Below are 14,548 nucleotides of genomic sequence, written 5' to 3' on the forward strand. Positions count from 1 at the left end.
ATATTGTTAGTATTTTAGTGTATTTTTTCAAAATTCTTTTTATTGTTTTTTAAAAATCACTAAAGCATACGAAACACAAACAACACAGTAAGCAATTCTATCCTGACACTAATTTCATTGGACAGCATTGATTCATGCTTTGTAGACCTACTGTATTTAAAGGTATGTTGTACAAAAGACATTATTTATTGTTTTAGTTTTTATACTTTACTGAACTTTCTTACAGATTTGTCTCATTTTAGTGTACAATATTGCAATTCAATTATTTTTTGTAAATGTATAGAGTATTGTGTCATGTTATGTACACGCTTTTCCAATTTCAAACCAGGTAGTTTACTTAACAAGTACTTTAACAATATTGTACATTAAATGTATTTTACATCTCATTTATACTTTTATTTCTTCTGTTTTGCCCTATTTTAAAAAATAAACCAAGCCTGTTCTCTGGACTAGTTACTGCTTGTATAATGTAGTATAATTTCTGATTCCCTTCCCTTTAAAATTTCCTTTAGCAGATTTTGTCTTTTAAATTTGATGTCCGTTAAAGCAAAGTCTGTTAAACCGAGGGTTTACTGTACAGTGTCTCCTGGCTTTTATTCCAAGCGAGCTCTCAGTTATTACCATTAACTAAATATACTGTAAATTGCTTAATTAGATATTATTAACATGAACTGTATGGATACTGGAAGTCACTTGGGATAAAGGCATCTGCTAAGCAAACAAGTAAATAAATAATGATCTTTTTAGCCAAATAACAACTGGTACAGTTAAACAGTAAATGCAAAACAAAATGTTTTCATGAGCAAATCATAGGTTCAAACTAAAACCTTTGAGATCATTTTAGGCATCACCAGTGAAAATGGTACATATTTTTACGTTGCACAGGAAATTCCTGGAGTGTGGGCTATTATTGATTAGATAAGGTTTTCCAAGATGACGTAAAAGGGGTGTGCAAACTGAAAAACTTTGCAAAGCACACTCCTGTGGAAGGGGTCAGTGAAGAGGCTGACTCCGTGTGGGCAGAGCCAGAGGAAAGGTCAGTAGGACGGCGTGCTCTCTTGTGCTCAGTCATGCTTTGCCATGCAGGTGACTTGCAGTGGTGTGTGCCACAGGCTAGTTTAGGAATTACACCTTTACTGTTTGAATCTATTGTACTCAGACACCATGCCGCGCAGAGACATAACTGCTGCCGAACAGCCCCATGCTTTCCAAGATAGACCTAGAGATGAGTGGAATCTCTCAGCAAATAATCTAACATTCTTATTCCCATTTTGTTGCAACGTGCAAATGTTTGATAGTTTAAAAATGTCTGTCTACCATCACAAACAACCTATGTCTGGATATAACAAATATCCATGTCTGTAAGTCAGAGACAAATAGTCCTCAGTTACTTTATCTACCTCCTCTCAGTTACCTTTCTGTTTAACTACAATCAATTAAAAAAACAAAAATAAGGAATAGATTACACTTTTTCAAAAGGAGCTCCTGTTTGTTTTTTTTTAACACTTTCCTCCAACTCCCTGTCAAGTGTATTTTAAAACTGTAACAGCCTTTAAAATTCCAAGATGCTTTTTTACCACACCGCATACTGGTTCAGAAAGGCTAGGGCGCAATCCAATAAAATAATAGAATTATCCAGCTGTTTGGTGCCGGTGGCTGTGCTGTGACAGATGTTCCTAATAAAGATATGGCACAGTATATGATCTGTCTGGTTAGACATTAGGCTCTTCTTCTAATATGCAATCAATATGCACATTAAAGCAATTATCCACCCCCAACACTCGATTTGATAGGGTTTCTGTTGCCGAAAAAGGGGAACTATTGTATTTTCTAGTCCCACTAAAGGCATTTTTGGGATGATAACTAAACCAAATGCATGACAGCTTTCACACTGTTCACACAGTAAACAGTTTGTAAATGGTGTGTTGCAATGAGTCATTCTTTTACCCCATTACTTTGCGAGTAGACAATCTCCTTTGCTATATCACCCTGCAACTCACAACTGGCAACCCATTGAAGCTACACAGGTGTGAGCCTGGCCAGTAACTGGTCTGGAGACCCAATGGAAAAGCTAAAGCTGCTACTGGAAGTGGTGTTAGTGGGGCCAGTAGGGGGCACTTGCCCCCGCAGCCTGTGTGGGTCCTAATGCCCCAATATAGTGATGGGGACACTATTCCATTAAAAATGGAGCCATCCTTCAGATGAGATGTAAAACCATGATCACAAATCTCTGTGGTCATTAAAATCCCGGGGTGTTTCTTGAAAAGAGTAGTGGTGCCAAATTTCTCATTGGCCTTTACATATCATGGCCTCCCAATAGTCCCCATCTATAAAGTGGCTTCATTTCTCTGTTCTCCTCCCTGCTGAAAGCTGATGTGCGGTGGGCGTACTGGCGCACTATGGCTGCCATCGCATCATTCAGGTGGCGCTACACATTGATGGTGATGGAGGAGAGTCCCCGTCATGTGTAAAGTGCTTTGAGTGGAGTGTCCAAAAAAAAGCTGTACAAGTGTAAGAATTACCATTGTTGCTGTATTTCAAGATTGTACAATTGATTTTGCTAAGTAATTGTGAGCAATTTACAATGAATTATGGACTAATAAGGAAATAAAAGCTGTAGCTGTTATTGCAATGGACGAAAAGTATGTAAACAGCACACAGAGTGATGCAGAGCACCCTGTTAAAGTCTGTTTTATCACACAGCTTCATTCGTCGTTAAACGCTCAGCTGGAGGTTTTGCTGTTGTGCCCCGCGCCACGCCGGCAGGATTCGGAGTCATCCCGGCTCGCACGCTGAGACCCAGCGCATCGCTCCCACGTCCCCTTGCCTCCAATTCATGTCGCTATGGCAACACATCGATCTGCTGCTACGACTGTGTGGCTCAAAATTAGCAAGTCAGTAACACAAATATTAGCCCTTAACTACCGCCGAGCGCTACCAATATACATGCAAACATCCTTTTCTCTCTGAATTCCATTTATTAAATGCGTTTTAGAGTAAATAGTTGTATTATTGGTGGCATTTGACCCTATATAAAATAAGATTTTTAAAATAATCTGCTGGTGTTATTAAAAAAAATCCCCTATGAAATTAATTACCCGTGTCCATTGTCTGTATCCTGTATTTTTATTTGCATACATACAGTAGGACTATGTGTTTGAATATATGATTATTTATATATTATATGTGTATGTCTGTAATATGTATGAATACTATTTGGCGCAGACCGTTTCACAGTGCTGAAAAGCAAAACCGTCTTGTGCTTTGCGGCAACATATAAAAGTATAATATGTTATACTCAATGTATAAAATACCATGTATCGCGTATACTATATACAATATATCGACTCAGATGTTTGAGCAAAAAGAGATTCATTGTTCGTTTTCAATACATTTTTTTTTCTGTGTCCTATCAACAGGCGTGTAGTGTCAGAGAATTTCAGCAAAATACATTGTTTTCCTGTGGCGTGCTAAGTAAATAAGATAACATCACAAATATAATCCATTAGCTGCGCTCCTTTGTAGCAGTTCAGCTTCCTGCTCGCTGTTCAGACACATCTGCCGGGGGGCTGGGGCAGGTGCCGTTGTGCGAGATCACACCGCAGCGGCGAAAGGAGCGAGCGGCCGACGGGGAAGACGGGGACAAGGTAAACCATGCATGACGTCATGTAAAGGCAAGGAACGAGAAAGCGTTGCTAAACCGTTTAGTCAAGAAGGTTTGACATAATCCGAGCTGGTTCCTTTGTCAACCCTGCACGGCTTAATCCCCCCCGTTACCGGAGGCTTGGGTTCAGCGCTAACGAGTTTGGCGGACTCTCTCTGTGGCCGTAGCGCCCGGTGCGTCTGAGACTGCGGGGCGGCCGGGCATTAGATACCAGTAATTGGAGCGAGGTGTTTCCCTCTGTACTGGTCCAGATCGCTACAGTGACCTCATACGGAAGCCTAATGTTTCACGCTTGTAATTAACCCGTTTTCCTTTTAATCTATTGTACACTATATGATACCTAGCCATATTTTACGAACAGCATTTCTCTCATTTGCAGGGGTTCTTGATCGTGCTCCTGCTGTTGCCATGGTAATGGCAAAGGTCCTCCCTGAAAACTCCAATTTAACATCAGGTTAAAAAAAAGAGAAAAACCGGGTCACTCTGAACTGCCCCACACCTTTTAATGATGACTAAAAGACGGTAACAGGGTTTGAAACACTGTTAAATCTGTGTAGCGCTTCAACAGCATCAGCCTCATTTGAAACAAGAAAGTAAAGTCACTGTGCCACTGATAAGACCAGCACAGCTCACCAGTTGCTGCTCTTTTATGAAAGTGCGAAACTTGCCGAGCGCGCCAACGTGGCATTTTCACAATAACGGAGTATCGGGAGCCTGTAACGAAATAGTCATTGCACATTTAATCCAAGTAGTTTAACTACTTTGTTACTGTTGTTAACAACAACACGGATTATTTTTAGAAGTATATATTCAACATAACATTGTTTTGAAAAGAAGCCGAAAAGTTCACCTGTAACATTATGGACATATTTTGCTATTCTATAACAGACACTCGCAGCTGTAGTCTCCGGGCTCCTACGCAATTCAAAAGTGAGTACACGAGTTAGACATGGAGTTCACGCAGTATTTCTGCACTTTACACTTTAATCGGTATTTTCGTTAGATTTCGGCACACATTTAATCTTCATCCACTAAACTAAACAATAAAAATCAGTGAACGCATTGCGTATAATTGTTAATTACTATGGAAGTCTTAGGAATTGATTGGACGGCGTTTAGCATATTTTTACGTAACAAAGCTTTGTTCAACAGGAGCTGTTATAAATACAAGCTGTCATGATATGAACATTCCAGTACAAAATGATACTGCCCTGTACACACGCTGTACTACGTAGGCATAACTGTACTATTGTCCTGAAAATCAAGTCTGATTGTATTTTGTATTTCATCGTCTGTTATGAATCAATGTTTCATGTCAGTACTGAGGCGCCTGGCCACTAAAGACCGCCGCACACTCCAGAAGCTAAACTAATTGTACAATCTACTGTGTTATGATATTTAACACCATTGTCTCTTCTAAAGACTAGGAGAAAAAGGACTGTGTGGCGGGAGGTGGAGTAGGGGATAGGCTTTAATGGTCTCAGGAGCTCACATGCTCGTGCAATGCAAAACCCAGACACATGCACACGAATATTTGGACATTTTCTATTAACGTGGACATGCACAAGCCGATTGTTCACCCACAGGTGTTTAGGCATTGACACTTTCTCGGTGACCTGGCCACAAGCTTTGCTTGATTGGAAATGACAGACAGTCGAGAAGCATGCTTTCTGCAGAGAACCAGGTCCATTGTTGGTAATTCTAAGTCTTCATGTAAGAGTCTTAAAACGACGCAGTTTCAGGTCAAATAGACCATGCTGCCTTTCAGATGTCCTGCAATTCGACCGAAAGCACCATGTACAACCCTGATACATCATTCGTATTGAAATGAGTATATAAAGGTTAATGATTAAAGCAATAAAGGGAAGACATATGTGTGTGTTGACTTTGCAAATTGTATTGATGGCGGGTTTTATGTCTTGTTTAAATACTGCATGAAACCTGTGCTATTCGTTGTGTTTCTGTTTTTTCGTTTACATGCTCCTGCTGCCAAATAAATTACCCGTGATGGAGAAAAGACATATGCTGTCCTGATAGAATTCGGAACGGTGATATCATCTCACGATGAATGGAATGATAACTGACTCGAACGTAAAATAAGTCAAATCGACTTGGGCAGGCAATCATAGAACCTTGTATCTTGGCAACCGAAAACCACAGCTGCATAATAATGGACTGTGATTCACCCAGAACAAGCGATTCTATATCTGTCATTGCCCTCTTTCCATTCATCAACCAATGGCATTTAAGATGCACAGTAAAAATATCTGTGTTGGAATAATCGCACTAAAACATCGTAACGTTGATAAGACCCATACTTGCATTGAGCTATAGTCATGCTTAGCTTTCTTTTAATTTGGGATGGAGCAATTTAAAACATCATATTTGCAAAGCGCTGGACATACATACGGCATACGGTATTACTATGGCTCATGTCTTTGCCTTGATTAACTGTTGAAAGTACGTTTCACAAGCGCGGTTGTCCGCTATCGGCAAAAGAGTCGAACCCGTCTCGTTTTGCTTAACCCCCCCCCAACCTGTAGATGCTCCCGATAACCGACTCTGGCTGTTAGGATTAACAAAGCCGAACCTTCTAACCTCACGTCTGCCACAGCCGGTTCTCACACATGCTGCGTCTGGGTTTGTCTGAATTCCGCCCCAGGAGAGAGATTGTGAACAAACAGCCGCAGAGATGACATCCCTAAGCATAATACGTCGAGCTCCAAAAAGACATCTCTCCAATATAAATGTACAACTCTCTGAGACGAGTATAGTATACAGAGGACATAATTATTTGCTAAGTTAAAAAAGAACAAATTCATTCTTACCAATAGGCGTTTTCGAGCCAATACAGCCCATTATTGGATGGGATTTTATTTTTTACTTTTTTCTACTTGGAAACATTAACCCTTTTCCAGACTGGTAACAATTCCCAGCGTACCTCATGGACACGTAGTCTCTCTCTGCGTGTCTCTTTCTCTCCCCACAAGATCTTGCTGTGAGTTGTGAAGAGGAGGCGGCGTGTTCGCACGCTAGGAACCAGCTGAAGACGGGCTAAAAACTGTCCAGTCAGTCTCTCAGCTTTGTTGTTTATCTGAGGCGTAAGATTTTTAGTTCACCTTTTGGGGGGAGCTTCAACTGCCCTTTTCCTTCGCTTGTTTCTTCCTCAACCTCTTGTATGTCTTGCCGGAGTGTTAAAAAGCCGCTGCTCAGTCTTTGTAGCTACGTCACCCTGGGAAAGGTCGGCGCGGTGGTTTCAGCACCACGGCCGATAGACAGCGCTGGCAAAGACGGGTTCAGCAGCAGCATTGGCGGCGGCGCGCTGTGATCCCTGGGCTCGCTCCCTTGAAGGACTCCGGTGAACTCCACACACCAGCCGGGGGTCTCGCCTCTGACCGCCCCGCGTTCTCCGTGTGCGCTACAACAGCTGCTCTTGGAGAAGGAGACGGCACAGCGTTCGTCAGTCTAAAGCCATGGGAAACGGGTTTATAAATCACTATGAGGATTTTTCCTGGGAAAGGACTCGCTTCTGATTGGTCTGAGTCATTGCCTTGCTCTGCCCTTCATTGAAACAGAAGTAGAGGGGGAGAGAGGGAGAGAGACAGAGAAGCGAAAGAGGCAGGGAAAGAAAAATAACTGGGAAAGGAGGGGGGAAATGGTATGAAGTTATTTTATCCTTGATTTTGTCCCTTCGTGTGTCGTATTTTTTTGGTGTTTATGTCGGGGTGGATTAACATTGTGGATTACTACTGAATACATTGCGAAGTCACACTTTAAATATTTTTTTTAAATCCCACAACTAATATCTAAAACTGCTGTTAAGACCGATAAATCACAGTCTTAAGAGCAACTGGACTGGATTCATATGTAGTTTTGTGCTGTTAAATGAAACTCCAGTATCCGATATCGCAAGTGCACGTTTTATTTAACGGTTTGCGTGGTAATATGTAGGGCTGCATACTACGCGATAGAATTTCAACCGCTCTCTTGCAATAAATTAGAAAGTGTTGACATTTTTAAGTAGTGCTTACATTTACAAAAGTTAAAAACTTGAAATTCGGGAACTCCTGTAAATAGTTCGAACAGCATAAAAGTTACCCTGTATTCGTTTAAAAAATAGACGGTTGCTGATATTGCTTAGCGGTTTCCCCTTTTTGTCTTGGAGCGGGTGGGCCGTTTCCATATGCCGTGTTCCCACCTGTGGAGGTGGAGTACTGTATGCAAGAGGGAGTGCAAGAGACAGTCTGATATAGACAGATCGCAGGCTTGATTTGAAAACAGAAATCTTTGGGAGGCTTGTCACAATATGTTAAAAGCCAAGTGTTTCCTTCGAGAATAGAAAGATTGAGAATAATAGCATATTTTTTTTATCGCTGGGGCTTTGTTCCTGCCATCCCGTTGACTGAGAAAAGCACTATGCGCTGCATTGTATCACCTTGTATAGAAGAAAGGTCTAACTTAATTTACACGTTGTCAAAGCTGACACATCTTGTACCCATCTCCCTCCGTGATGATAATCCCGTAAAAAGAGCTCTTTAAACCAATCTATTTCACTTCGTCGTAAAACCACAGCCAAATACTTAACGTACTTTGCCATCTTCTTTTGTACCACATACTGTAGAAACACCATTATTAATATGTAGTGCCTCATTTAAACATTCCTGTTAGCTTGACGTCCAACTAGATAGAAGCAAAAAAAATCTTAACTGGAACAATGAACATAAATCATGAACAATTAATCACCAAGAAGCTGCGTTTTTTAATGCAAGATACTGTACAGAGGTTAAGAGCCTAAATATGGGCCTAATAAGTGAAGAATTGCTGGAAATAATATGATGGTTTTATGCCTCAGTCCAAAACGTTTCCGAATGAGGATAAGTGTTTCACTCAGATGGCCATACAGTGAGACTGTGGTTGAGTCAGGAGACTCCTGAGGATGTTTGGAATTTAAAAAAAAGACAAAGAATGCAGTTAAAAAATACAGGAGACAGTGATTGCTACAGTAGCTCCTACAGGTACAATATGCATTCTTCACATAGATAGGCTAAGGCTGGAATTGAACCCAAGACCCCAGAGTAATGAAAGAGCAATATTATCCACACCAACTCTGAGTTTCCAGCACAATTTTAGTTGCATCACCTAGTTATAGGGACTCTGTCTACTGTACTGAACTATGAGCTACAGAGCAGGCAAGAAGTGAGCTTCAATTCTAATGCTCCTGTATCCTCTGAATGTAATAGTCTTGGAGGATTTCAGTGTCCTGTGGTTTATGTTCCAGTCAAGTTCTTAATCGAAGGCAATTATCTGTTCAAGATCTACTTTAAGTTTGCAATCAGTTGGTAAAAAAAATAGATCAGGATTTGGAATTGGTATTCATCCTGAGATTAGAGAGTACATAAAGGTGTATATGCTAGTGTTGTTGAAAATGGCATGTTTCATATCAGGATGATATCGGTACATTTAAAGCCAAGAGTTAAATGTGGAAACAACCTCAAAGTCTAAAAAAGTAGGAAGATTAATTACATCTTAAGAGCCCAATGGAAGTAAAATCACATTAAAACATTTCAATAGCTGAAATATATGTATGGTTATTGTCCAGATAAAAACTAAGCAGCTGTGCAGTTTTTAGGTGTTAAGTGTCAAAAGGCAGTCCTCAAGGTTGGGCTTAGGTTATTTTTTGAGAATTTTTAATTCCCCTCCTCCCAACCTTTTTAAACGTTTTAATTTTAAACTTTGCACAGATCCCAAATCCCAATTAACTTCCTATTGAAAGGTAGGCTATTGTAATATTTACAAGAGTAGGTTTCTGGAGATACATTTCATACATCTTAAAACTTTTTTCTGCATCTCAGCACGGATCAATCGTACTCTGCATTAAAAATCCCTCATATTTGGAGTATGATCTTATATGCATTGGAAGAACAATCCAAACTCCATTTAAGGTTGTACAGAGCAAACAAGCGTGCTTCCAGACAAATCAACTCCAACCTCAACCTTCATTATAGCTCTTCAGATCTTTTCTCAATCCTCAATCTTGCATTAAACTCATAACTAAAATCCCTGATGTCTGTAAGAATACAATGAATATCCACGGACAAGGCGCTGTTGTGTCATTGTTTTCAAGGCGGAATATTCGTTTGGAAACTGGATTTTATCTGGTCTGGATAAAACACGGCGATTCCTTCTCATGACAACGAGAACACCCGTGGGAATGTCATAGCCAATGGAAACTGATTAGTGTGCTTGCCGTTAGAACACAGATTAGATATGTAAATCGTTATGTGGGCTCTTCAAAAAATACAGCAATAATCAGATAAACGGGGCGATGTTGTTTACCAAAACACTCTTCGTCGATTAAGGGGGAGCTATAACAGCTGTTCTTGGTAAGAGATACAGCAATGGGACATCCTCCTTGCGCTTTTGGTTTCAAGACCCTGGAGAGCGCAAGACGCTCAATGATCAATGATCCGCATGGATCTCCTTTCTAGCGTCCCTGACGAACTCTATAGATGCACCAGGTGTTCATTCATAAGGACGGTCATGTTACTCCCCATAAGCTATACGTGTGGGACCGAGACCAACAGGGCAGAAAACAAGAGAGAGATATTTTTCTTCCTTTCAGTCACACACACACAATGCCCCAACCGATAGAAGACGTTGTGTGTGTGTGACTGAAATGAGGCTTTGTGGCAGCATTAGGTGTGTTATAACACTGTCCACAGGTAATGTATGTAGGCAGGATTTAATTAAACTTGGCACTGCGATTTTCTGCGTCGATTTTTCTCGACCACTAGCGACCGCAGCCGAGGCAAACGACTGCTAGTACACAGTACAAAACAGTCGACACTGTCAGAGCTCGGCAAAATTGTCACGTTACCAGGTAAGACAGAAAGCGGTGGCAAAAAGGACAAGACTTGACCACGACTCGCTTATCAGAAACTTACACTAAGAACCAAGCATTAATCCCGCGTTGTGTGCCGAAACCCAGACGGATTTATCACCCTCTACTGTTTAATTCAGAAACAATTGTTTTGAGAGCACTGGAAGTCGTCTCTAGCAAAGGAAAATAATAAAATAACATATGACTTTTTAAGAGCTGTAATAGAATTTTTGATTCTATCCTTAACATATGGCTTTTGTGTGTTTGACCTACAATCAAACGTTAGAAACAAGCAGGACCGCAGGAATTGCACAATACGTCCCATTTTTGTTCAGTTTCTGCCATTTTCTGCTTTCATTCTCTTTCAGTCTGTCTCTTTTCTTATTTGTCTCTCCTTTTTTGCAAACCATATTTAGTGTTCCTGCGGAGGTCTCTTTATTTCTAAATAAATACGTAGCGGACGAGCGCTTGTGCCCAGTATGTCTATATGGCTGTGTTGCAGCGTCATCTGCTGGCTCTGTCTGTTACTTGATGTCATTTGTCGGACCGCAGATCTAGAGCTGTAGACGTTCGTTCAGATTAGCCTGGATGTGAAGAGAACATAATTAACCCTTTAAAGTGACTTCGCTTTGAGCTCAAAATAGAGACTTTGTCTCCTCAGAAAATGTTCCCTGCACTCTGGATTTCCTGCAAGCATTGTGTCACCTTCTATCACCGTCACTTTCGTCTAAATCAGTCTAAATAAGTCTTCTTTCATTTCATTTATTTTCTTAGTCTTTACATCTGTCCGGTTTCAGTTCCTCACGTTTAGCTGCGTTGTGTTGAAGGTCGCCGTCCGGTTGAAAACGTGAAATTCTACACAAGCTGCTTTTCTGGGAGCAATACAAGACTTTGCAGGCTGTTGTATCGTCTGTTCTCAGTGTCTTCCACGTTTCAGTATTGATTTTTCTAACCGCTTTATCCAGTGCAGTGTCACGAGGGAGCGGGAGTCTATGCCGACAAGCGACAATACAAGACCCTGAACGGGACGCCAGTCCATCGCACGGCGCAATAGACTCACAGACAGACACGCACTCATTCACACCATGTCTTTGAACTGTGGGTGGGAACCGGAGCGCCCGGCGAAAACCCGTGTGAACACGGGGAGAGCATACAGTCTCCACGCAGATGGGTCAAAATTGAACCCAGGGGCCCAGCGTTGAGAGGCGGAAACGCTAACCATCGCGCCACGGTGCCGCGCATGTACAACAGTCTAAAGCGAGGAACTTACTGCTCTCCCAGGAAGGGGATTGTCAAGTGACCCATTACAACTGTCCTCGACAGACAGAAGCGCTCTCTGTATTTGAGAGAAGAGTACTTTGCGCATATGACACACTGCCTGAATTTCTCTGCGGCAAGAAGAAAGAGCACGAGAGCAAAATCTCAAGCTGTCAAATGCCTGAGGTAGTGCTCTCTCTTTCTACAGGAGTCTTTGTCTCATTTGGGGTTGGTGGCTGGACAAATTCGCTGGGATTAAGGTTGAGAGGTTCCGCAGGCAAACCCATCTTGTCGACACCCTCTTCTTCCACACAGTACTTAGCCCAGTGAAGCAAGGACCTGCGGTATATGCAAAGGGATCACAGTGAAGCCACTGATGCTGTCGTCCTTGTGGACGTGATACACGATAACCAGACCCTTTCAATTTGCTAGATCTCACTCCAAACTGTAAACTTTCCAGGTGACAGCTGACGTAGAGTAAAGCGTATAAAGGCAAGTTATGTGGCCAGTTTCCATCCAAGTTTAAATGTTGTCGTCCCGACTCCATTGCGTCGTTTTGTCTATTTACATTAAACAGAATTTACCCGTGGGGCCAAGACAAATTCGTCTAAATTCGTACGCAGTACTGTCCAAAGGGGCTCATTAAAAAGACACATAGGAAAGAAAGTCTAAACTGTCGAGCTGCAGTAATTAATTAGGGAGAGAAAGCAAACCTATCAAGCCTTGTTGCAGTGTCGAGTACTCTGGTTTTCTCCGAGCAACACCTGGGTGAGATTCCTCGGATCACTTACGGTATCTACTAGCAACCGACCAAACCGGACTGGCCGACCGGCCTCAAGTCGTGCTTTCTTTCCCTTTCAAGAAATAAAGTACGGCTGATGAGACCTCGGCTCATTTTTAATAACTAAGAATTCTGTTATTCTTGTCAACGCATACAGGCTATCACATCTGACATTTTAATTTTGATTTTTAATTAAGAATAGGTGATCATAGCACGTAATGGCAGTTGCGGAAACGAAGAGGTGAACACAGACTTGTCGATCATCCCCACAGTAACAACATTACAATCTAAACTGAGCACGTCAGGTGTGTTAGGGGACATTGCGATATCCGTCGTGCTGGAAGTAATCTCTTAAGTAGTGTTTTGAAACATCTATGCGCATAGATACAAAATAATTATCGTAAAGCGCTTCACTATTATGATAAGAGTAAGCTACAGTTCTTAATATTGCTTTATGATTATTCAATACATATTTGGTTGTCTGAATTAAAAACACAACGGAAAAAACAAAACACGAAACAGAAGTCACCTCCCAAAGGACAGGAGCAATGAGTGAAATTAACATAATTCTTTACAAAGCAGAGAAAAACGGTCTGATCTTTTAAATGTTTTGCATTATTTATCAGCTGCTCACACAGGCTATCACACGCGCACCGCCTACAATTCTCAATTAGCGACGCGGATTCTGTGAATAAGAGATCAAACGGTGCGAAACGCACAAAGCCGAGTCAAGGGCGCTGTTCAACATTTCCAGTTAAAATCAATTAGCAGTTGCTGGGTCCTGAGGCAGTGTGCCGTTGTTTGCGCACTAAATACATAGGCTGTGAGCCAGCCTTAGGGTTGGTAAATATTAAGAGAATATTTATTGTCTTTGCTCCGCTGACAGGTGCAATGTATTCGTGTTTCTTCTCTTTTTATATTATTCATGAACTGTTTTAATTGGGTTCGAGATTTCGAGAGCTAAAATTCGTTTATTCGAGGGAGTCGTGATCAAACCCTTCTCAAGTATGTCCTATTCTGTTTTCTTTTTCTTACATCAATCTGAGTAATCTCATTAGCACACGCATTTTTATATAATGAGGAGCAACATTAATTAGCCCATACCGAGGAAGTGTGCGCTTCTTTTGCGCAAGGATAGACTGGTGTTTGTCCGTAAAGTGACAATGAAGACGGGATGCACTTGGTCGTTTCTGCTAGTGGGTCTTGTGTCATGGGCTCCATTCTGGACTCCTGTGTGAGATTTGTTCGTTCTGTATGTGTTACCTCCGGGTGTTCTGGTTTTCTCTCGCATTCCCAAGACATGTCGGTGAGGTAATACAGTTGGCGTCTGTTAAATCGTCGTTGTCAATGTAATCTATGATGGAGAGGTGGTCTGTGTCGTGAGGTTCTTACAACGAATAATTAGCTTTACGATGGCGGAACGTGGGATGCAGACATTATTAAAAAGGAAATAAGAGGGAAAACGACATAAATCTGAACTAGTTTTGTACAGTAGATCACTATTTTTAGAAACAACGTAAGACATCCAACCTTTTGTTGCAATTTCATAAGACGAGAAAACCAGAAAAAGTCCTTTGTCATTAGCAGCTTTCAGGCAGAGCTGTTAATACTGAGCTTCATTTTGATTTTGATTTCTTCAACGCCTGAATATCAGAAATCAGCAGTGTCTGAGTTATAAAGGTTTCAAAATACATATGAATTAAACTCATATGCAATCATTCACAGAAATAAGTTACAATGGTAATACAAAATCTAATTTAAAACACTGGAGCTACGAGGTTAATCACAGTAAGAAAGCTAATTTTAAAACTTTATAGTCAGACAACAGCAGACTTGTAAAATATATTTTCTTTAACCACAGTGCATCTCTTATGCCATCGTTTTCCTAATTCCAAAATAAACTGCAGATAATTTTCCGAAGGTAGTTTTATCACTTCCTCCCTAACTCAACAATATCTGGCACGAC

The sequence above is a fragment of the Atractosteus spatula genome, chromosome 4 (genome assembly GCF_055471065.1).
Source record: "Atractosteus spatula isolate fAtrSpa1 chromosome 4, fAtrSpa1.hap1, whole genome shotgun sequence".
Lineage (NCBI taxonomy): Eukaryota > Metazoa > Chordata > Actinopteri > Semionotiformes > Lepisosteidae > Atractosteus > Atractosteus spatula.